The sequence below is a fragment of the Oryctolagus cuniculus genome, chromosome 7 (genome assembly GCF_964237555.1).
Source record: "Oryctolagus cuniculus chromosome 7, mOryCun1.1, whole genome shotgun sequence".
NCBI lineage: Eukaryota > Metazoa > Chordata > Mammalia > Lagomorpha > Leporidae > Oryctolagus > Oryctolagus cuniculus.
In genome coordinates this window covers 32,128,621-32,153,964 of record NC_091438.1, presented here as the reverse complement: position 1 = coordinate 32,153,964, position 25,344 = coordinate 32,128,621, and positions in this window count along the sequence as shown.

Below are 25,344 nucleotides of genomic sequence, written 5' to 3'. Positions count from 1 at the left end.
CATCCCATTCTTCATTAAGATTCATTTTTAATTATCTTTTTATACAGAAGATCAACTTAGTATATTCAACAGATTGCACCCACACACACACACACACACACACACACGAAGTACAGAGTACTGTTTGAATACTAGTTTTACCATTAATTCGCATAGTACAACACATTAAGGACAGAGGTCCCACATGGGGAGTGGCTCCTGTTGTTGATTTAACAACTGACACTCTTATTTATGATGTCAGTAATCACCCGAGGCCATGTAGTATGTCTTGAAATCTGGTATTGTGATGCTTCTGGCTCTGTTTTTCTTGTACAAGATTGCTATTTGTGGCCTCATGTGCCTCCATATCAATTTCAGCATCAATTTTTCCAGATCTGAGAAGAATGTCTTCAGTAATTTGACTGGTATCACATTGAATCTGTAAATTGCTTTTGAGAGAATGGACATTTTGATGATATTTATTCTTCTAATCCATGAACATGGAAGATTATTCCATTTTTTGGTATCCTATTTCTTTCTTTAAGATTTTGTAATTCTTATCATAGAGATCTTTGACATCCTTAGTTAAGTTTATTCCAAGGAATTTGATTGTTTTTGTAGCTACTGTGAATGGGGTTGATCTTAGAAGTTCTTTCTCAGCCATGGCATTGTCTGTGTATACAAAGGCTATTGATTTTTGTGCTTTGGTTTTATATACTGTTACTTTGCCAAACTCTTCTATGAGTTCCAATAGTCTCTTAGTAGAGTTCTTTAGATCTTCTAAATAAAGAGTCATATCATCTGCAAAGAGGGATAGTTTGACTACTTCTTTCCCAATTTGTATCCCTTTAATTTTTTTTTCCCTAATGGTTCTGGCTAAAAATTCCAGTACTATATTGAATAGCAATGTTGAGAGTAGGCATCCCTCTCTGGTACCAGATCTCAGTGGAAGTGCTTCCAACTGGTGCTAATTACATTAAAACACAATATCCAGGGGCCGGCATTGTGGTGTAGTGGGTAAAGCCACTGTCTACAGTGCCAGCATCCCATATGGGTACCAGTTCGAGTCCTGGCTGCTCCACTTCCAATCCAGCTCTCTGCTGCGGCCTGGGAAAGCAGTAGAAGATGGCCCAAGTCCTTGGGCCCCTTTCCCTGCGTGAGAGACCCGGAGGAAGCTCATGGCTCCCTGGCTTCAGATCCACACAGCTCCGATGTTGCAGCCAACTGGAGAGTGAGCCAGCAGAGGGTAGACCTGTCTCTTTCTGAGTCTCCTTCTCTCTCTGTGTAACTCTGACTTTCAAATAAATAAATAAATCTTTTTTAAAAAGTTTAAAAAAAAACACAATGTCCAGAATATTCTGGCGCCATGTTTAAAACATTATCATTTCCAAGATAAAATCAAGTTACACTGCAAACTTGAAACTCTAATTTTTATTGAAAAAAAAAAAAAACAACTACTTGATCATAGGTGTTTTTGCTTGCCATAGATAGCTTAAAGTTTTATAAGTGTGTTCTGTAAAGACAAATGAATTGTTTCTTCTGGGAGCAAATTAGCAGTGTTTCATCCTCATAGTGAACAGGGAAGCAATATTTCTGTTCTCTTTTATTGTCGGTGAAACTGCTAAAGCTACATTCATCCTTAGGAAAAACAGACTTGTTACCGTGCCAGAGAACAAACAACTCCGCTTTCTTCACTTTACACCCATCATTTTGATGAATCAAGCAATTTTACTTCTTCTGATGCATCGCCTATATATCTGAGATATCTTTCACTTTTATATTCTTACTATTTTCTACAGCACTCAAAGTGCTTCTTGGATATTAGCCCATACATGCTTTGTAGGATGATGAAGCCACGAAGCCACGACTTTACACCTTTTTTTTTTTTTTTTTTTTTTTTTTGACAGGCAGCGTGGACAGTGAGAGAGAAAGAGACAGAGAGAAAGGTCTTCCTTTTGCTGTTGGTTCACCCTCCAATGGCTGCCGTGGCCAGTGTGCTGTGGCCGGCGCATCACGCTGATCCGAAGCCAGGAGCCAGATGCTTCTCCTGGTCTCCCATGCGGGTGCAGGGCCCAAGGACCTGGGCCATCCTCCACTGCACTCCCAGGCCATAGCAGAGAGCTGGCCTGGAAGAGGGGCAACCGGGACAGAATCTGGCGCCCCGACCGGGACTAGAACCTGGTGTGCAGGCGCTGCAAGGCGGAGGATTAGCCTATTGAGCCACAGCGGCGGCCAGACTTTACACCATTTTTTGAAAGAGCCGAAGTCACCATTTGTGACCTTTTACCCACTGCTTGTTTTCCCCCTCTGTTTTCCTCCTCCTCTAGCTCCCTTTCGTTCCCACCCCATGCCTTATTTCTAATCTCCTCTTGAGTTTGAGTGACAAACAGATAACAGCAGTGCAGGCACCACCCTGATGCCCTGATGGTAAAGATGAGGATTGCGTGCAGGTGGAGTCGCTGATGGATGGGTTCCCATCACAGCCCGGGACCCTGCTGACATTATCTGATCACTAGTGCACAGTGTCTGGCTCTCCAGATTGGCACCCCCTCCCACCAGGAGGGAAGAAACTGAGTGTCTACATGATGTTCCCAGGTGATTCTCTCAGACTCAGGGAGGTCACATCATCTAACACTAGATCATTACTTCCCCAATGGAATTAGTCACTTCTGTGTCAGCATTCTCAACACACGAAAAATAATGCATGTGAAAAGGTCTTCAAATTGTCCAGCTGCAAATAGAACCATCTCACTCCTATTACACACTCTACCATTACAGGATTTAAAAAAAATTACATTTTCCCAATAAAAATCATATGTCCTATGGTAAGAGTGGATATTCCTTTCAAATAAGCAAATTTTTAAATAATTTTAAATAAGTAAAATTTAATAATAATTTTAAATAAATTCATTTTTGAAAAAAAAAAAAAGCACTGCTTTGGATAATCACATCCCCTGTCGGAGCCTGGGTTTGAGTCCTGGCTCCACTCTCCGTTCCAGCTTCTTGCTGATGTTCTCTCTGAGAGGCAGCAGGTGGTGGTTCAAGCCCCACGGGGGAGACCTATACTGAGATCCTAGTTCCTGGGTACAGCCTGGCCCAGCCCTGGCTGTCGTAGGCATTTGGGTAGCAAATCAGTAAATTATAGCACTGTTAATCTCTCTGCCTTTCTAAAAATAAATAAAAATTTATAAAAGAAAAACTTACTATTCTGAGAAATAAATGACATTTTGTACTAAACAGCATTTTGCATAACTAAAATCTTTATTCTTTAGAGGCTCAATTCTGACCAGTTCTGTGCCACCCACCCTACTTACTCACCTCAGTTCCCAGGCATGGAATATCTCTCCCAGCAGGCCTGGCTTCAATTCTTGACTTACTCCTTCTGTGACCTTGAGAAAAGTCACCCCATTCTTTTGAGAATCAGTGGAGAAACTGAGCACGGAACACATTTTATAAATTAAAAAGTAAACCAGCCCTTAACAATATGCATCTCCATAATCCCAAAACAAGATTCTACAAAGGACATCAGCAACTGATTCAGGTACCATTTTAAGTCAAAAAGAATTTGGTCACTGAGGCCATCCGGTGGGACTGTGCATCTGTGGGACCCTCAGACATTGCTAGAATGTCTTGTGCAAGCAGGCTACAAGCTGTGGCTGGCAGCTTTGAGACCCACTGGTGCCTCTCACCACTGTAACATCCTGTTCTGTATGTCTCAGCCTATGGTTTGACCACATTTTCAAGCGAGTTGTAATTTTCCATCCAGAACTAGCAGAACTGGGGGATGAGCCCACCTAAGAAGAGGCAAACTATCTCCAAGAGACCCCTGCTACCTCCATGGGCCCCAAGCCAATCAACATACAGTATGTGAAACCCCCATCCATTGGGCACCCCCATAGAAAGACCCAATGAATAGACAATAAAGCCTTAAAAACCTGGTACACTTACTGAAAACCAATGTGTGCTTGAGGCACCCCCTCTGGTCTCCTCTCAGACAAGACACTTTGCTGTCCCTTTACAAAACAAAAATAAAATTTCCGCTTCTTTGCAAATCGTTTTGCAGCCTTTTATTTCCATCCTAAGCAGAGGAAAAGAACCCACCAATTTGCTCCAGTAACCATCCTCCACTCTGCGACCAGTAACAATCACCACTGAATGTGAGTAGCAAGAGAGGAAGGGATGCGGCCACCAGAGCAGACAGGGATGTAGAGATCAAGTCTCTGTCACTGCACAGGGGAGGGCTCTGGGACTATGGCTGCAACGTGAGACTAGAACCAAGTTCAAGACCTCCCAGCTCTGGCTGTCTCTTCTCTGCCCAGCCTCACCTGGAACTGACTGCCCACATTAAGCTTCCCACTCCTCACCCCCTGGCTCACTGAGCCCACCCCACTTCTCCCCTGACCCTACACCCAAGTGGACCTCCAACTGCCAACACCAGTAGGCCCTTCTCAATCCTCTTTAGTCTCAATCTTAAGCATCTGCCATGCAATTGCTCCCTCCTTCTTTAACCTCTCTCTTCCCTGATCTTCTGTGGTCCCCCGGCTCCCTGATTTCCTCCTACCTTTTACTTCCTCCAAGTCTTTTTCCTCCTTTGATCCCCAAACATTGTGTGTATATGCTCATTTTCACTTACTAGAGTTTAGTACATACTAGGCATTGCTTCAGGGGTTTATAAACATTCATTCTCTGAAAGTCATGGCAACTCTGAAAAGTAGGCTGAAACCCACTTCAGGAAGCTAGCATGCTAGCTAGCTGGGAGGTTGCCTGAGCTCTGTCTTTGACATTCCTGACTCCTGACTCCACCTATGTTTTCCTGAGGTGTGTCTTGGAAAATTCTCTATTCCAGGGGGCTGGCCCTGCAGCTATCAGGTTGAGCAGCCTCCTGTAACATTGGCTTTCATATCAGAGTGCTGGTTTGAGTCCTGGCTACTCTGCTTCTGATCCAGCTCCCTGGTAATGTGGCTGAGAAGGCAGCAGACGATGAACCAAGTACTTGGGCCCCTGTCACCCTTGTGGGAGATCTGGATGGAGTTCAAGGCTTCTGGCTTTGGCTTGGTCCAGCCCTGGCTATTGTGGTCATTCGGGGAACAAACCAGCAGATGGAAGGTCTCTTCCTCTCTCTGTCCCTCCCCCTCTTTCTGTCATTCTGCCTTTCAAATAAATAAATAAATTTTTAAAGAGAAGAAGACAGTTCTGTGTCCCAAATCTGACATCTACACATGATCCCACTTCTGAACTCTACCTTTTCATCAGTGCATTGAAAATCAGAATCTACATTTACCATGGACATAAAAAAATGTGATACGACCTGAATTTCTGATACAATGTCCTCATCTGCATGACGAAACTAGACTAATTTCTGCAAACATTTCTATTGTAACTTTTTTTAATTCTTTAATGCTCTTGTCCTCTGAAGTGTCTCCAGGTTTTATTCTCTCTCCTTTTAAAATTTTCTTTATTCCTTCACTGATTCTGTAAGCAATAATTAAGCAATATTTTGTAGGCCAAACACAGGCAGGATACTGACTGCCTAAGATAAAGTCCCTTCCATCAGAACATGCACTCAGGGAGAAATTGTAGGTGAAGCAAAGCAGCTTGCACACTTCAACCGGTGGCTACTATGGTCCCACGTATCCAGAGACCACAGGGAGAAGGCACCATGCTAAGCCTGTGCCACACCAGGTGCCTGCAGTCAGCAATGCCTCCTTCTCCCTCATCTCCACACCGCTTCATCTGTCACTGAGTTCTGTGCCTTTATCTCCAAAGCATCAATATCATCTTATCTGTAGCCTGTCTGGGCAGGTCCCCAGCTGCCCTATTGGCTTATCTCCTCCTGTGTAGATCAATTTTCCAGCCTTGATATTTCCTCCTCTGTTAACAGAGTAATCTAAACCCCAATCTGACCATGGCCCTGTCTTATTTGAAAGCCTCCAGCCATTCCTCTTGTTTGTAGGAAAAATCTTGCCAGGAACAGGCAACGCCTTCACTATCAGAGTGTGGGAACCTGGCCCCTAGCCTCTCTCAGCGCCCTCCCCTGGGGCTTTGTGCTCCGGGAGTGCATGAAGGACTCTGGCTCCCTGCCCTGCCCAGGTGTACTGCTGCTCCCTCCTGTGCCTGTGTGCGTGTCAGTTCCTAAGTCAACCTGCCTCTTATCTGACAAGCACCTGTTGACTTATTACAGTTGCTTTGAGAACTCTGCCCTAGTTCCCTTGGAGTCAAATATTTCATGTTCATGCCATCCCATTGCTTAAGTGTATTGCTGTCCACATCTGGAACACACTGCCTTGTAATGTTGCTTAATGTTTGTCTCCTAACTAGAGCATGGGGTTCATTAGGGTGTGGACAGCAGCGCAGGGTTACTCCTTGAGACACCAGCAATGCCTCTATTTAGAAAAGCTAGATACGGGGATTGAGCATATTAGAGCATCCCTCTAAGGATCCAGACTCTAAAGTTAGGATGCAGTCAGTCTTGGCTGCTTCACTGGCATAGGAAGAACAAGAGCAGAAATCAGCTGCAGCATTTGAAGTGAGCGATGACAAACACACTCACCCACGCTGAGTGTGTTTGCACTTTGCTTCTCAAGTCCAGCTGTGGGACAGAGGCGTGCGGTTCTCCCAAGACATGGACATGGTCACACTGGACTCTTTAGATGCACTTGGAGAACACCACCAACTACCTCGTCCCCGCTGTCCCAGTGTTTGCCGTGTGGAGACAGGGTTGGGAAATGGAATTCTACCAATGCACTGAGATAGTTCTGGGGCAGCAAATAATCAACCTCTAAATACATAATTAGAAAAATAATACAAAAGTAAGTGAAGGGTTTTGTGAAGGCTCTGTATATGCTAGAAAAAAATAAGCAAATCATTATTTGCTCTCTTACTCAATTCTCATGTCCTCCCCTTGTCCTCAGCCCAAAAAAGTATCCTTGGGCTCATGGTGGCACCCGGGGAAATTCCTCAAATAGTAGCCAGGCTGGAGGAAATCCAGAGGTGGCCTCTGGGGGTACTTAGGAATCCACCAGGGATAGACAGGCGCCGCAGCTCAATAGGCTAATCCTCTGCCTGCGGCGCCGGCACACCGGGTTCTAGTCCCGGTTGGGGCGCTGGATTCTGTCCCAGTTGCTTCTCTTCCAGTCCAGCTCTCTGCTGTGGCCCAGGAGTGCAGTGGAGGATGGCCCAAGTGCTTGGGCCCTGCACCCACATGGGAGACCAGGAGAAGCACCTGGCTCCTGCCTTCGGATCAGCGTGGTGCGCCGGCTGCAGCGTCCATTGGAGGGTGAACCAACGGCAAAGGAAGACCTTTCTCTCTGTCTCTCTCACTGTCCACTCTGCCTGTCAAAAAAAAAAAAAAAAAAAAAAAAGGAGTCCACCAGTGGAAGCAGAGGCCCAGTTAGGAGACAGATAATTGCACTGATCCAGGAAAGAGAAGATGAGGGTTACACTTGTGACATTGTGCAAGTAGTTGAACTTCTGTTCTCCAGTTTTGTGAGCCTGAAAACCGTGATAATAATGCCTACCTCACAGGCTTGTTGTCAGGATTAAATGAGTTAATGTTACCAGTTTGCTTATTAATAATCTGAAGTATTAATAAGCCTTGTGGGCTCTTGCCCACATGTTCAAAGAAGAATTCTGAATACTGGCACAAATAAACCAGGCAATATGATAAATTTTTAAGCTTTTTATTCAGTGAGAGAAGTGCATAGGAGGCTGAGGGCCCTGTCTAAGAAAAAGAGAAATCTGGATTCATACTGAGCACCAGGAGCCAACCACGTGGAGGAGCATGCAGGCCGGGAAGCATGGAGCATTGGCTCAAAGGCCACGTGCCCCGAAGGCACAGGGCAGCAAGGGCAGGGAGGAAAAAGAAGGGAAAAGGGAAAAAAGACCAAAAGGGCTGCGCCCACCATGCTCCAGGCCTTTAACCCACTTCCAAAGGAGAGTGATTTATTACCCTGATTGACAGGTGGGCATAGAGGTGGTCTGGTAGGGGCATGAGATCACACAGGGGCGTGGTGAAGGTATGGTCTTCCAGCTCAAAAATATAATCAGTTTTTCCCTATATGCCTGCCAAGAACATTAGGACTCGTAAAAAAACTTATAGCAGTGCCTGGTACAAAGTGAAGAACCCATAAATGATGATCATTATAGCAAGGGCTCCTGCTGTTTATTATAATTATTATTGATTCAAGCTGATACAGAAATGACAAGCAAAGGCAGAAGATACTGGCTTAGATGGAATTGAATGTGGAAACTTATAAGTCAGGGTGAGGACCTAGTGACACAAGGGCTTTTGAAAAATTAAGCTGTCTTTTAGCAAATGTTTACAGACATGATACTGCAAATTTAAATTACATATACTCAATCTGGATCTTATCATTACAAAGTTGAATTTATAAACCTGTTTGCTAGAAGCAAAGAATTTTCCAATAAGGTTGAAGATTTATTTTAATGCATCCAAGGACCATTGATTTAAAAACTTAAACTAGAAATTCTTGTCATACAATGCTACTTTAGCAAAATTTTTAATAGAATACTGTGTGTTTATTCAGTAAACACAAAGGAACAAATCCAAAAACCACAACCATCACACAGATGGAGTTTGCCACAACTCAGTGATAGTCAACTTGCTATGTTCTCATTCATTTCATTCTGCTTTACTATAATAGAATGAAAGGATTATCAGAATTTTCTTAAAGCGAACAGCACAGATAAAGCATTTCCTTACAACAAAAATATTTATCCCTAATATCCAGCAACCTTGATATTTACCTAAAGGAGCTGAAAATTTGTGTCCACACAAAAATCTGCACACAAGTTTATAACAACTTTGTCAAAACTTGAAAGCATCCAACATGTCCTTCAGTAGGTAAATGGGTAAACTGAGGTAACCCAGACAGTGGAATGTTTTGAGTCTCTGAGAAACAAGTGTCAAGCAGTGAAAAGACGTGGAGGAAACAGAAATGCATGTAAGTGGACAAAGCCAATGTGAAAAGGCTGCAAGCTGGATGAGTCCCACCACATGACGTTCAGGATAAGGTAAAAAGTTCAGTTGCTGCCAGGGGTTGAGGGCGAGGGAGGGATGAATAAGCAGAGCACAGAGAATCTCAGAGCAGTGAGACTACTTGGTTAGATGCTGTAATAGTGAACATGCATCACGTAGGACGTGGTAATAGTGGACTTGCGACATTGGCTGCTTTAGTACTGGATTCCCATCATGATACGGTTGTCTAAACCCATAAAATGTGCAGCACCAAAAGTAAACCCTAAGGTAAACTCAACACTTGCTGATAACAAGGTGTCTATTTCTTTGTAGGTTCATCAGTTCTAACAGATGTGCCAGTCTGGTGGAGGAGGTGGATATAGGGGTGGCTCTGAACATGTGGGGGCAGGGGCCATATGGGAAATATCTGGACCTTCCTCTCATTTTTTTCTGTGAAGCTGAAGCTTCCCTAAAGAACACAAACTCTTAAAATGTAAAAGAAAGAAAGAAAAAGATCCCAAAAGATGGGTTCCAAGTAAAAATAAAAGTTTCATTTTTAAAGATTAACTTCTAATACCAACATAGAATTGTGATGTTCCTTGATGGGTCATTTTCTTCTAGATTTTGTAAAAATTTAAAGGCTGGTAGATAAGCCTGCACCAGGTCCTGCTCATCTGCACACCCTCCTGGCTGCTTTCAACTTCTTTACTAAGCTCCTTAGCTGAACAGAGCCTTGTGCTATTACTTCTAAGTTTTTTCATATGGTATTTTTTCATGTTGGACTGCTTTCCTACATATTGGCTGATTCCTACTAAGTCTTCAGGTACCAGCAACATTGTCTTTCTTCTTCATAAACGTTTCTGTGAAGTCCTAAGTGGGATCAAAGCAACTGGTAATTATTCCACTGGACTCTTTCATTGTCATAACTGCTGGTTTGTAAGTCTGTTACTGCAGAGTAAACCCCTTGAGGAGAGACAGGGTCTGATTTTTTTGATAGATTAATTGTATTTATTTGAAAGGTAGAGTTACAGAGAGATAGTGAGTGGTCAGATAGATTGTGTGTGTGTGTGTGTGTGTGTGTGAGAGAGAGAGAGAGAGAGAGAGAGAGAGAGAGAGAGAAATTTTCCATCTGCTGGTTTACTTCCCAGCTGGCTCAATGTCTGGGGCTGGGCCAGGTAGAAGCTACAAGGTTAAAACCCCATAATCTGGTTCCCCCATATGAGTGTAAGGCCCCAAGCACCTGGGTCATCCTCTACTACCTTTCAAGGTGTATTAGCAAGGAACTAGATCGGAGGTGGTGGCAGCCGGGACTCCAAGTGGCACTTGTATGGGATGCCAGAGATGAAGGTGGTGGCTTAACCCCTGGTCCCAAAACAGGGACTTTTCTGCTGTTCTTTACATTGCCAGCATAGTGATCACAAAGTACCAAGAATTCAATACATACTTGTAAATGGAAGACACAGAGGGAGAGGAAAATGGGGAAGAGGAAGGGATGAAAAATACTTAGCCTCCTGATGACATGTTAAAATCCAAGTAGTTCAGTAAAATCTAAGTTGATCAAACATTATTTAACATGCAAATGGAACAAGTGGTAATGAAATAGGGATGCTATTGTAAACACTGTGAGACAACAGATATAGGAAGGAATTACCCTGGGCAAACTCAGAGTGACACTGACTACCTGAAGGTCCCTATAGAGGCATATCTATTCTCTGCCTCTCTTCACTGACCTGTGAGAGCTGCTGCTTGGCCCCTTGCCTTTGTGTACCTGGCAATCCTCTTGTTCAATACTTTGTCTTTAATATCATTTCTGTGTGAAGTTCTTCTTCACTGACCTTCCCCAGGCTGACCATCTTCTACACTGCTGTATCTGTGTAGCTTCCTGGGAAGGAATCTTAATATTGACACATCTTATCCATTCTGAGGGTTTTCCAAAACCAAAGTAGCGATTCTCTACTTGTCACTTAAGGAGCAAATTTTTACCTTTACCTAAAATGTATCTAACAGAAATATTATGAAGTTCATGGTTTATGAACAGAGGTGATTTTTTTTTCACCCCAGGAACATGTGACAATATCAGGGTACTTTTTTTTTAATTCTTATAACTGGTAACTGGTAATGGAGAGGGGAGGTGCGACTGGCATTAACGGGGTAGAGGCCAGGGATGCTGCTGACCTCCTGTAATGGACAGGACCTCTGACAGTGTAACACCACCAAGCTCACAGTGTCAGTGCCAAGGCTGAACAGCGCACTGTCATTGAGATGAGTTCACTGTGGTAGCTTCAGCCTAGTAGGAGTCTCGCTTTATGCTTTCTCTTGTAACTCGCACAGTCGTCTATGATCTGGTTTCTGACCCTCAAAAAGTAGCCTACTCAGGTAGCTTCTCCAATAGTGATGTTTTAAACTAAATTTTTATCCTATTCTTCTAAAAATCATTTATATTTAAGGTTCACAGTATAAAGACTTGATACACCTGTCTTGATATATATATGCAGTAAATCATTACTAAAGTTAAGCAAATTAACAGAAGCACCGTTCCATATAGTTATTTTCATTTTTTGTTGTTCTATCAACCCACTTCTGACTTCATTTGTGTGGATAAACTTTGGTCTCCACAGATTGGGTAGCCTTTCATGTAAAATGCTGCTGGCCCCTAATTCCGTGATTAGTACGTCACATGATATAGTTACTCCCTCAACTGCTGGAAAACAAGAAGCAAATGATAAAAGGTAAGCCTGGGACTTCTGGCTCAATTTTCAGCAGTAGACGAAATCAACAAAAGGCTTGGGAGAGAACTGAGAGTGTGGCGGAGTGACATATCCCCATTCCTCTGAGATACGTCCCCAGGGCCATTTCCTAGGTGCAAACACTGGGTTGCTGCCACCCAAGACTTGTAGAATGGCAAATACCACGCTTTTATTAAGTATATTGTGTGTGTTCACTGTTTGTTATGGCCTTGTATATTTGGATGCTTTTACCACAATTACACCTTCATTATTACTTTCAGCTCAATAAATATTAATTACCTGTTTTTGTGTTTGGCTCTGTCACAGACTTTATGTTCCTTTGAGGCAAGAGCAACACATCTTATCCCCTTGGCTTGGCATGCTGCCTACAACACAGTACATAAAAAATTCAGTCTCCTTGTGCTGAATAGTTATATGATAAGGTCAATCTGGATTCATGCCCAGTCTAAAAGACCACATTAAATGTTAGTTAAAGGAATAACAAAGAAATAAAGTTTCAATTGTCAATCTGGGGTCAGCTGGGATCCACAGAAAGATGTCAAGTACTTGAAAGAGCAGAGTTATCTTTGCTAAACCATAATCAGGCACACTCAAAGCTACAGTTGGGAGTTATCAAGTAAGTAGTGTTGCTTTGGGTCATAGGTAGGCCTAGAGTAGGACTTTTATCAGAGAGGCTGTTAGAGGTTTTAAATACTAGGCCACAAATATGGTATCTTTTACTCTTCTTCATCCAGATGCAAATATTGACTTTGGTACTCAATCTGCCTGCTATGCAGAGACTTCTGATACTTTCAGTCACCGAATTACCAGATACTATTGTATACCTTCTGTGCTAGGCACTGTATCATCACTAGTGATAAAGCAAAGAGCTAAATAGGAACCTTGGTCTGCATAGAAGAGTTTATTCAAGCAAATGTCTACACACACACACATACACACAGTCTTATATAACAAATATACAATTGATTTACTTACCAGGATCTCCCTTATATTTTGCTCTTAACTGTTATTGATCTTGCATCCTAACTAAAAGCCAAATCTGAAAATGAAATTTTGACTTGTGTGTATACAATTTTTCCTTTATCCTGAGCTTTATCCTGAGCACTATTGTTTTGTCACAGTGGGTTACGCCAAGGCCTGCAGTGCTGGCATCCCATATCGGCACCAGTTTGAATCCTGATTTCCCCACTTCTGATCCAGTTCCCTGCTAATGTGCCTGGGAAAGCAATGGAAGGTGGCCCAAGTCCTTGGACCCTTGCTCCCACGTGGGAGACCCAGAAGTTCCTGGCTCCTAGCTTCAGCCTGGCTCAACCTTGGCCATTGTGACCATTTATGAAATGAATCAGCAGATGGAAGACCTCTCTGTCTCTCCTTCTCTCTCTCTGTAACTCTGGCCTTCAATAAATAAATAAATCTTAAAAAAATAAAAAGTAAGCATTATTACTAAACCTAAGCCAACCTTTTTTTCTAATATAGAAGTATTGCTTGCAATATATAGCAAATACTTGCTAGTATGTTGATCAATCTCTTGTTTAGCACCTGCTGTAGGGTTTATAAAATATGTTTAACTTATTGTACTCTTATTTAATCTATAATTAAAAATGTAACCCAGTACACTTTATTTTCCCCTTTCTGTCTTTTGTGCTATTCTTGTCATACATTTTATCTTCATATTTTTAACTCATAAGAATATATTTTATTAATTTTGCCTTCAATAATTAATAGTATTTTAGATTTTTTACATTGAAAAAATATATTTTATATTTATTCCCAGTTTTATCATTCCTGGTGTTCTTCATTCCTTTTGAACAATAATTTTCCATTTGGTAGACATTTCTTCGTTCCCATAGAACTTCTTTAACATTTTTTGATAGTGAAAAACTGCCAATGAGGACTGCTCCAAGCTTTTGTTTATGTTATATAAACTCCAGCTTTCAAAGTTATTTTCACTGGATGTAAAATTCTAGATTAATTTTTTTTCTTTAAGTGCTTTGATGATATGCTCCATTGTCTTCTGATTTGCATAATTTTGAATGAGCAGTCTGCTTTCATTTCTTATCTTTGTTCATTAAACGCAATGTATTGTTTTTCTCAGGCTTCTTTTAAAATTTAATGATCTGTGATTACTTTAAAATTTACTGTATACAGGTAAAATGGTCATTTTTCCATTCAATTATTGCTTATAGCCATTGCCTATATTCCTATATAGTCTTTTCACTTTTTAGTTGTTAAACTTCTTATTTGCTCATGCATTAAGCCTTTTCACTGTAATGTAAATTTAAAATGTTATCTCAACATCTCAACAAACAAAGGGGGAAAGAAGGAGGGTGGGAAGGAGACAGAGGGAAGAAGGAAGGGAATATCATTATATTCATAGAATTATATTTGTAGAATTTTGAATCTGTTAAAAACTAATTTTTTTAAATAAAAAATACTTGATCAAATCTTTGCATCTGACATTCCATATTTCTTGAGTGGCATCAAAGCCTGGAAATATCTGCCTCCCATCCTCCAAAATAACTATCAGGGAAACTAAGACACGAACCTAAACATTTGGCACAGTGTTTAAGCCTCTTGGGAAAATGGCCCTGTAAGTATAACTCGGGTGCCATTTCTTCTCAGTTCCTTCTACTTGAGTTTTTGTTGTGGTCATTTTTATTTTTATTTATTAGTCCTTCTTGGCAAATTTCTTTGCGCTTCTATGGTCTATAGGCCTGTGGTTTTCATTAAATTTTGAAAGTTACTGGCCATTATTTCTTAAGATATTTTTTTTCTGTGTCCTCTTCTCTCCTTTGGGACTCCAGTTACACTTATATGAGATTGATGTTTTCCAATAACCACTGATGATTCTCTGTTTATTTCTTTTTCATTTTTTCTCCTTGTCTTATTTTGGATAGTATCTATTACTATGATTCCAAATTCACTAATCTTCTTTCCTATAATAGTTTTCTGATACAAACCTCTAACATACATTTTGAAATTTTAGTCACTATATTTCTTTAATCATAGAAAGTCTATTTGTGGCCGGTGCCACGGCTCATTTGGCTAATCCTCTGCCCGCGGTGTCGCACCCCAAAGTTCTAGTCCCGGTTGGGGTGCCGTATTCTGTCCCGGTTGCTCCTCTTTCAGTCCAGCTCTCTGCTGTGGCCTGGAAGGGCAGCAGAGGATGGCCCAAGTCCTTGGGCCCGGCACCCACATGGGAGACCAGGAGAAGCACCTGCCTCCTGGCTTCAGATCAGCGCAGCGTGCCGGCTGTAGTGGCCATTTAGGGGGTGGTGGTGAATGAACGGAAGGAAGACCTCTGTCTGTCTGTCTGTCTGTCTGTCTCTCTCTCTCTCTCTAACTCTGCCTGTCCAAAAAAAAAAAAAAAAAAAAAAGAAAGAAAGTCCTTTTGGTCTCTTCTAGGCCCTCAACTTCTTTTATCATGCTTATATTTTCTCCTGCATTTTTGAGAATATGTAGCTTTGTTACAATAACTGCTTTTTTTCTCCTATTATAAGTTTTGATGAAAAAGTCATCACTTTGAGTTTTTCTCATGGTTATGAAAGCTATTTTCCTGCCTCTCAGTTTTTCTTTTAAAATTGTATGTATTTTCATTATATTTTTAATGCAGAGAGACATAGAAAGAGATATAAAGAAATATTACGTTCATTGGTTCACTCTCCAAATGCTGAAACAGCTGGGGCCACGTCAGGTCAAAGCCAGGATCTAGAAATGTATGGTGGTAGGTAGCAGGTGGCAGGAACCCAAGTGCGTAGGCAGTTACTTGCTGCCTCCCAGGACATGCATTAGCAGGAAGCTGGGTTGGAAGCAGAGTAGCCTGGGCTCAAACCAGGAACTCTAATTATGGGATGTGGGCATCCCAAGCGATGACTTAACCACTGTGCCAAATGTGTTGTTTCACTTCTTTGTTTTCCTGATAGTTATTTTGGGGGATCAGAGGCAAATATTAAGCATTTTAGGTTTTCACCCCTTAGAATATTGAATTTTGATGCATTTCTTTAGCTTTTAAATTTGTTCTGACATATAATTAAGTTACTTTGAATAAAATTTAGCTATTGTGAAGACTGCTTTAAATTTTTATTAGAATCAGGCTAATTTAGCCCAGATACAAGCCAATACCCTCCTAGGAAATCTGTCCAGATTCATGCATTGCAAGGTCCCTCCACTCTAGCTATTGGGATTATGGCCTTCAGGAATTTTTGGATGTACTGCTGTCAGAGACTTCATCCCCAACCTCATGGGATTTTATCACACGCATGCACAGATAGGTTGAAGTTCAGACAGGTGTCTCCTCGAGGAGGTGCTGCAGCAGTTAGCCAGCCCTCCCTCCCGTCATATCCCACCTCTCCCATCTCTGTGCGCAAGCATCAGCCTCCTTGAACTGCAGTTCTGTTTCCTCACCTCAGTGAGACCACTGGCTTCTCTCTCCTGCATTGTGGCATGAAAGGTTTTTTTTTGTTTTTTGTTTTTTTTTTTTGTTTGTTTTTGTTTTTGACAGGCAGAGTGGACAGTGAGAGAGAGAGACAGAGAGAAAGGTCTTCCTTTGCCGTTGGTTCACCCTCCAATGGCCGCCGCGGCCGGCGTGCTGCGGCCGGCGCACCACGCTTATCCGATGGCAGGAGCCAGGAGCCAGGTGCTTTTCCTGGTCTCCCATGGGGTGCAGGGCCCAAGCACCTGGGCCATCCTCCACTGCATTCCCGGGCCACAGCAGAGAGCTGGCCTGGAAGAGGGGCAACCGGGACAGAATCCAGCGCCCCGACGGGGACTAGAACCCGGTGTGCCGGCGCCGCTAGGTGGAGGATTAGCCTAGTGAGCCTCGGCACCGGCCAAGTTTTTTTATACAGTGAGGTTCAGCTCATCTACTTCCCTTTTCTCACTCATCTGGAGCCCAAAGTATGGAAATAATTACTTCATGTATTCAGTCAGGTTTTCTAGTTACTCAGGGTGAGAGCACCATTACCATTGCCATTAGTTTGTCATGGGTGGCAGCACAAATCCAAATCCTATCTTCTTCACTTCTATAATTTGCAATGGATTCTTTTAATATTATCTACTCCTCTGGTAAAATTTTTATAAGTGATATAATGAAATTCAACCCAGGCTTCTTGTTTGGAAAATATAAAAGTTTCAATTATGACATCTGAAAGATATTTACTGGTAAGCTGTTCTATTTATTTTAATCCAAGTTATGTATCTGTATGGTTCACATTTCACTATATCTGAATTATGCATTAACCATAGAACATTTGTTATAAACTTCTTAAAAATTTAAACACCAAACAATACATTGGCTATGCATGCCACCTAAGTGGCATTTATCTAAATATTCATGTCTATATAATTATCTAGATTATCTTTCTTTCTTATTTCCTTGATGTGGAGATTATGTTCTGTAAATTTTCTCTGTATTACCTGCCACTGTGTGTACATACTCATTCATACTTTCATCAATTACTTCATTCAATTATTTATTCATTAACTCAGAATTTTTTGTCAGTTGTGTCCCATGTGCTAACTCTGTTGTAGACCCCATAGATCAGGAAATAGAAGATGAACCATCCTCATCCTGGGGTATGATGATTGCATCCTAGAGGCCTGTGAAAAACAGTTAGCAATGGAGTTTTTCTGAAGTAGGTAACCCTGAGCCGTATCCTGAGGATGAGGGGAGGCTGACTGAGGTCGGATACTGCAGGCTAAAGGAGCAGCAGAGAATGTAGTGCAGAGGCAGTAGGAGTGGAGAAAGAGCCATCTGAGCAACCAGCTGGTGGGCAATTGTTCCCACTGCTATTGCCCTGTCACAAAGTACCCCAAATTCAGAAACTTCACACAACTTGGTTTTTTAATTTTAATTTTAATTTTTTGACAGGCAGAGTGGACAGTGAGAGAGAGAGACAGAGAGAAAGGTCTTCCTTTGCCATTGGTTCACCCTGCAATGGCCACCCCAGCCAGCGCGCTGCGGCCAGCGCACCGCGCTGATCCGATGGCAGGAGCCAGGTACTTATCCTGGTCTCCCATGGGGTGCAGGGCCCAAGCACTTGGGCCATCCTCCACTGCACTCCCGGGCCACAGCAGAGAGCTGGCCTGGAAGAGGGGCAACCGGGACAGAATCTGGCGCCCCGACCGGGACTAGAACCCGGTGTGCTGGCGCCGCTAGGTGGAGGATTAGCCTAGTGAGCCGCGGTGCCAGTCACAACTTTTTTTTAAATGCTTACAATTTTGGGGGTCCAGAATCCTGATAGTGTGTAATAAAGGGAAAGTCTCTGCTCCACATTATCCTGAGTTTCAATTGGGGAAAAATCTGGAGGCATCTTCACTCCTATCTATGTCTGTTTGTAGAATGTTCTTTCTATTGGGGTCTCTCCAAGTGCTTTGGTCATTTCAGGAAAATTGGACTTCTTACATGGTAGCTAAGGCCTCCCAAATGAGTAAATCAGAGAGTAAGATAGAAGCTGCATCACTTTTTATGATTTTGCTTCAGAGATCATGTGTCTATGTTCATTGGATTCACTTATAACCAAATTCACTTGAATCAGATTCAAGGAGAGGAAGCATAAACTCTGCCTTTAAATAGAAGAAAGATCAAGGTATTTGCAGCCATTTATTTGAAGCCATCACACCAATCACAACAGAGGCTACTGAACACAGCTTGATAAGGAGGTTCTTGAACTTAAATAGACAAGGGTTCTCATTCCAGTTCTATCATTAATCTACCTTAGTCTGTTTCCCTGTTTACAAAATGAAAATAATGCTTTCAGGACTAAGAGTCAAAGGGAGCACATAAACAAGTCTAGTATCTGCTAACACTAACCGATAGAATAAATAAAGGGGAGAGTGATCCAACATGGGAAGTGAGATACTCAGCAGACTCATAGAATGGCGGATGTCCTAAATAGCACTCTGGCCTCAGAATCAGCCCTAAAGGCACTCGGATCTGGCTGAAAAGCCCATGAGAGTATTTCAGGCATGGAAAGCCAAGACACTCTGGCAAAAAGATCTCTGTGAGTGAGATCCCAGTGGAAAGAACAGGTCTTCAAAGAGGGAGGTGCCTTTCTCTGAAGGGAGGAGAGAACCTCCACTTTGACTATGACCGTGTCTAAACAAGATAAGAGTCGGAGAACTCAAGGGGCTTCCATAGCCTTGGAAACTCATGACTGGTGCATAGGGAGATTACTGATGCCATAAACAGGAGTGTCAATTTGTAAAGTCAACAACAGGAGTCACTGTGCACTTACTCCTCATGTAGGATCTCTGTCCTTAATGTGCTGTACACTGAGGCTTAATGCTATAACGAGTACTCAAACAGTATATTTCACTTTGTGTTTCTATGGGGGTGCAAACAATTGAAATCTTTACTTAATGTACACTAAACTGATCTTCTGTAAAAAAAAAAAATTATCAATTCCCAACTTGACTCTCACTGGGATTAAACATGACAATAGGTCTGATCTGATTTCATCATCATTTAAAAAAAATCATCTATTATTTTTCACTTTATGTTTCTGTGTGGGAGCAAACTGTTGAAATCCTTATTTAAGGTATACTAAGCTGATCTTCTGTATATTAAGATAATCGAAAATGAATCTTGATGTGAATGGAAGGGGAGAGGGAGTGGGAAAGGGGAGGGTTGTGGGTGGGAGGGACGGTATGGGGGGGGGAAGCCATTGTAACCCATGAGTCGTACTTTGGAAATTTATATTCATTAAATAAAAGATAAAAAAAAATAATGCTTTCAGTAATTGGGTCATTGCAAGCATTAAATGAGATTATGACACAGCAGGTTTTTATAACGTTAGGTAAATAAGTAATCCTCAATAAATAATAGTTCCCTCCCCTCAACTAAATTGGAGCAAAGTACTTAACTACTTTAATAATCTATGTTGTAGAAATATCTTACGATACATACACAAAGCACAAAGCACTCTTTTTTTTTTTTTTTTTTGCTTCATAGCAATTTTGCTGTTTTTTCCTCCCAAGATCCTTTTTGTTTTTTTTTTTAATCTTTTATTTAATGAATATAAATTTCCAAAGTACGACTCATGGGTTACAATGGCTTCCCCCCCATACCGTCCCTCCCACCCACAACCCTCCCCTTTCCCACTCCCTCTCCCCTTCCATTCACATCAAGATTCATTTTCGATTATCTTAATATACAGAAGATCAGCTTAGTATACCTTAAGTAAGTATTTCAACAGTTTGCTCCCACACAGAAACATAAAGTGAAAAATAATAGATGATTTTTTTTAAATGATGATGAAATCAGATCAGACCTATTGTCATGTTTAATCCCAGTGAGAGTCAAGTTGGGAATTGATAATTTCTTTCTTTTTTTTTTTTTTTGCTTCATAGCAATTTTGCTGTTTTTTCCTCCCAAGATCCTTTCAGAGTTACACTGGAGTCGAATTTTAAGAAAAGTAGGAAAATTTTAGAGGTATCTTGAAAAAAAATGTTAATATGAAGCATAAAATGTGCTTTTCACATTAAAGATAAGGGAGAAAACTAAAAAGGAAGTTAACACCTTTACAGTCAGGGTTCTGGGCAAGGGGAGAGCAAGGGGAGAGCTCAGTCACTGGCTGTGTTAGCTCTCAGGGCTCAGGGATTTCCTGTGGACAGGATCGCCAGTGTCTCACGTGCCTAGTTCTCAGATGCTTCCTGTGGGAAACTGCCTTGCTTCAAAGGGCAGACCATCCCACATGGGCAGAGTATTCCAACTCTCTTGGAACAAATGCTTTTTTTTTTTTTTTTTAAAGATTTTTTTATTTATTTGAAAGTCAGAGTTACACAGAGAGAGGAGAAGCAGAGAGAGAGAGAGAGGTCTTCCATCCGCTGGTTCACTCCCCAATTGGCCACAATGGTCAGAGCTGCGCCTATCCAAAGCCAGGAGCCAGGAGCTTCTTCCAGGTCTCCCACACCGGTGCAGGGGCCCAAGGTCTTGGGCCATCTTCTACCGCATTCCCAGGCCACAGTAGAGAGTTGGATTGGAAGTGGAGCAGCCAGGACTCGAACCAGCGCCCATATGGGATGCCGGCACTTCAGGCCAGGGCGTTAACCTGCTGCGCCATAGCTCGGCCCCCAGAAATACTTTTAAAAGGTGCATGAAGTGTATCCTGAGTGGAAAAAGTAAACTCTAAATTTAAGTAAGATTGAGTCATATGTTCAAAGAGGGTAAAACTAGTTATATTAACCTTAAGTAATAGTTTAAATTCAGGATAATGAAGAATTTGAGCACATTCACACAACCCCACCACCATGAAGAAAAGAAAATCATCCGTCCTAAACAGACAGGAAGAGAGCTGCAAGAGGAGGAAGATGGGCTGTGAACTCTGTAATGGGTTGCCTAATTTTGGTTAATGTGCAAGATTAGTTTTTGTCAAAGCATTTAAGCCAGCGCGGAGGCTCACTAGACTAATCCTCCACCTTGCGGCGCCGGCACACCAGGTTCTAGTCCCGGTTGGGGCGCTGGATTCTGTCCCGGTTGCCCCTCTTCCAGGCCAGCTCTCTGCTGTGGCCCGGGAGTGCAGTGGAGGATGGCCCAAGTACTTGGGCCCTGCACCCCATGGGAGACCAGGAGAAGTACCTGGCTCCTGCCATCGGATAAGCGCGGTGCGCCGGCCGCAGCGCGCCGTCCGCGGCGGCCATTGGAGGGTGAGCCAACAGCAAAGGAAGACCTTTCTCTCTGTCTCTCTCTCTCACTGTCCACTCTGCCTGTCAAAAACAAAAACAAAAACAAAACAAAACAAAACAAACAAAAAAAGCATTTAACATATCAGCCAGGACTATCAGATATACACAGAATTTTTAAAATGTGCAAAAAAAAAAAAAATGAAAGGGACAATGGAATAGGAGGCTAGTACCAAAAGAAGGCCATAAGTCCAGTGGAGCATGAGATGACTCTACTTCATGAGAAAACGAAGGGTCAGTAGGCAGTAACATTCCTTCCAACATTACTGCAGTGTGGGCAGGGACACTGTCAGTGACACCCACCTGCTTAGACACTATCATACTCTAGCAATGGCTTGTTTTGAGTTTAGTGAGTATTTTAATCATTCCAGGTGTACTCTTAAGAATTCTAGTCCTAAAATGCACCACAAGCATCTAAAAGTTGAAAAGCGTGGACAAAAATTATGCAGCTTGACAGTTTTTCATGTTTAATGACGTTTCTGCAATTTGAACTAATTGTGTAATTTAAGAGACATTGGACACATTGTTTAGTCTTTCCTAATCTGTGAAATGCAGATAATAATTCCTACATCTAGGCTGTTTTGAGGTTTAAATGAGACAGTAGATGTAGGGGACTTGTCTGTCTGACAAAATATCTAGAACACCCTACAAAATGGTAGACATTTTTTTAAAAGTGATCTAGATCTGCGACATCTTTGTAGCTTAGTAAAACGCTGATGTTTAAATTTCTTCTTAGAAAATTTTGATTTAATAAATGTAGAGGGAAGCCTAGACATTTTACATTTGTTTATTTTAGCTTCCCAAATGATTCTAATGCTCAACTAGATTTGAAAACCATTAAAATTAGAAGCATTTCTAAGTAATAAAGTTAAATTCATAGATTATATTATTTTGTTGAAAATATCTCTAAGTAGATCTTTTTAAAAAAAAGATTTATTTATTTATTTGAAAGTCAGAGTTACAGAGAGGCAGAAGCAGAGAGAGAAAGGTCTTCCATCCACTGGTTCACTCCCAGATGGCTGCAACAGCTGAAGCTGGGCTAATCCAAAGCCAGGAACCAAGAGCCTCCTCCTGGTCTCCTACAAAGGTGCAGAGGCCCAAGCACTTTGGCCATCTTCCACTGCTTTCCCAGGCCAGAGCAGAGAGTTGGATAGGAAATGGAGCAGCCAAGTCTTGAACTGGCACCCATCTGGGATGCTGGCACTGTAGGCGGCAGATTTACCCACTATACTGCAGCACCGGCCCCAAGCAGAGCTTTTTAATTTAAATTATAACATAATATTTGAGGCTGGTATCCATAGTGCCACCTTGAATGTCAAAAATAAGAGTCACTGCTCAGTTTCTGACGGATGATAGCAACCAACAGAGCTGAGGATTTACTCCAACCACTAAAACAATGCTTTGTCTATACATAGTGCTTTTACTGCTTCATTCAGATAGTTGCTTTCTGTTGAAACGTTAATTGATGAGTTTAGCTCTCTTTAGTATACACACAGCATTACCATCAATTTATACATGGTAATAAAGTTTATAGCCAAAATGTGTTTGTAGGTGTATGTGTACATGTGTATGTAAATTGATTACAATGCAATAAAAAATTATCTTCCAGTTTATACCTTTCTGCATTCTCTTCAGAAGATCTCAAAGAAACTGATGCTGATTTTAGCGACCTCACCTTTTCCACATTTCACAAAACCTTCATATCCCGAGTTCAGAGATTTTTCACCTTCCCTGTTCTTATTTAATTATTATAATCATATTAGCCATCAAGTAGACCCACTAGTTTAATTAACTGAAGAAATATTGGCATCAGGATTAATTAAAGAGCTAAGAAGATTTAAAGCAAAGTTATTAAGACGTGATTATAATGTCACAATCCATTAGCACAAAATAGAAGGAGATATTTTACTTTACAAACTTGGCATCCTTTTTTTTTTCATTATTAATGAAGCAAAACTTGATTCAGGGAACATGAAAATAAGAATTGGGGATGGATTAAGTTCTAGACTCTCACCCATGATTAAATTTACTGCAAGGCACTTCAGAAGTTTGTGCTTCTGACTAAGGAAATAAATGGAGGTGCTGGAAACAAGACAGCTTGAGTTTTCCACAGACTTCGCCTCTTTTGTCAGCATCTTCACTCATTGTTCGTGGGTCCTCAACCCTTGGATTTCTAAACTCTGCTACATCACCATATGTCTGACACCAAGTGGGTCTCCCACACAGTTATGTCTGGAGACAACCTTAGGTCAGCCATCTTTTTTCTTGATGCCCAAGGATTTGCTTCTTTCGGTTTCTGCTTTAGACTTGTGGATATTCATTTTATTTGGGGAGGAGGGTTTCTTAACTGTGGAGTGGAATATATAGTGCCCAATATGATTAAACTGCATATTTTTTTTTGTTTTGAGATCTGTCACTTAGGGAAATGGTCAAAGGGTAATGACAAAAATACAGTTGCTGGAGTTATCCAGGTCTCCCAGAGAGATCCTTGATCTACAACTCCCAAGTTCATTCTTGGGCAGTATTGGGAAGTCCCAGTGAAGTCTTGCTCCTCTCAGAAGAATAAAGCACATCAAGACATGCTGTTCTTATCTGAGTACGTTTTACCTTAGTCAGTTTTATGCATTCATCGTTTATCAATATTGACTGAAAAAATAGTCAATAAATAGTCATTACTGCCTATTGTGTGTAAGCATTTTCCTAGGCTCTGCTAAGATGGAAAAACTGTTCTCTAATGCCTGGATCTTCATTCAGACTCTGCTTTGATCATTCCATTTTATCTTTTTGATTAAGATTCTTGTATGCTCAGTATAGCCAAGGAGCTTCTAACATGTTTGTATCACACATTCCTTAAAGAAAGATGAACATATTGGATATTCTCGCCAGAAAAAGCCTCATTTAAACATATCCATAACCATTGTATCCAACCTCAGGAAGTTCGTGGACCCCTAAAGCTCATTCCTAGCACCTTAAAGTAAAGAGTCATAAATTTCAGGGTTTCATAACCACTGGCAAACACATGCTGGTCTCTGAACTCCAAAGATGAAGGAGGGTGAGAGGGAGTATGGGGAGGGAGGGAGGGAAGGAGGAAGGGAAGGAATATCACTATATTCTTAGAATTATGTCTATGAAAGATATTGAATCTTCTAAAAACTCATTAAAATACAAAAAAGCTTAGAGCTAACCATATCATAAATATACTTACAATCAAGTACTATGAAAACCAAAGGAATTTGAGGGCTTTTAAAGTACCAGTATTGAACATTATAGATAGTAAGAAGAAAATAATATTCATTTATGTATGTATATATGTCTGTTTATATGTGCATATTTATTGCTTGTGTATGTATACAAATTGCTTCCTAGGAAGGTCATCACTTGTTGGCTGAAGATGAGAAATCTGTGACAGACTATACATTTTCTATTTATTCAGCTTTTTCTTTTTAAGATTTATTTATTTACTTATTTGAAATGTGGAGTTACAGATATATATATATATACATATATATGTGTGTGTGTGTGTGTGTATATATATATATATATAGAGAGAGAGAGAGAGAGAGAGATCCTTCATCCATTGGTTCATTCCTCCCTAAATGGCCACAATGACTGGATCCATGATAGACTGAAGCCAGGAGCTTGGAAATCCATCTGGGTCCATTAGCAGGAAATTGAATTGGAAATGAGGAGTAGTGGGGACTCCATCCGACACCCTATTATAGAGTGTGGGTGTCCTAAATGACAGCTTAACCCACTAAGCCACAACATGTGCTTTAAGAGTGATCAGTATCTGTTATCCCCAAAAATAAATTGATAAAATGCTTATTTCCTCATCAGTAAAAAATTTAAGTATTAAATATTATCAGTTAATGAAGATAATCATGCATTCTCTCATACACTGTGAAAAATATTCAATTATAGAACATGCGATATTACTTAAAATATATTTGAATGTAAAAA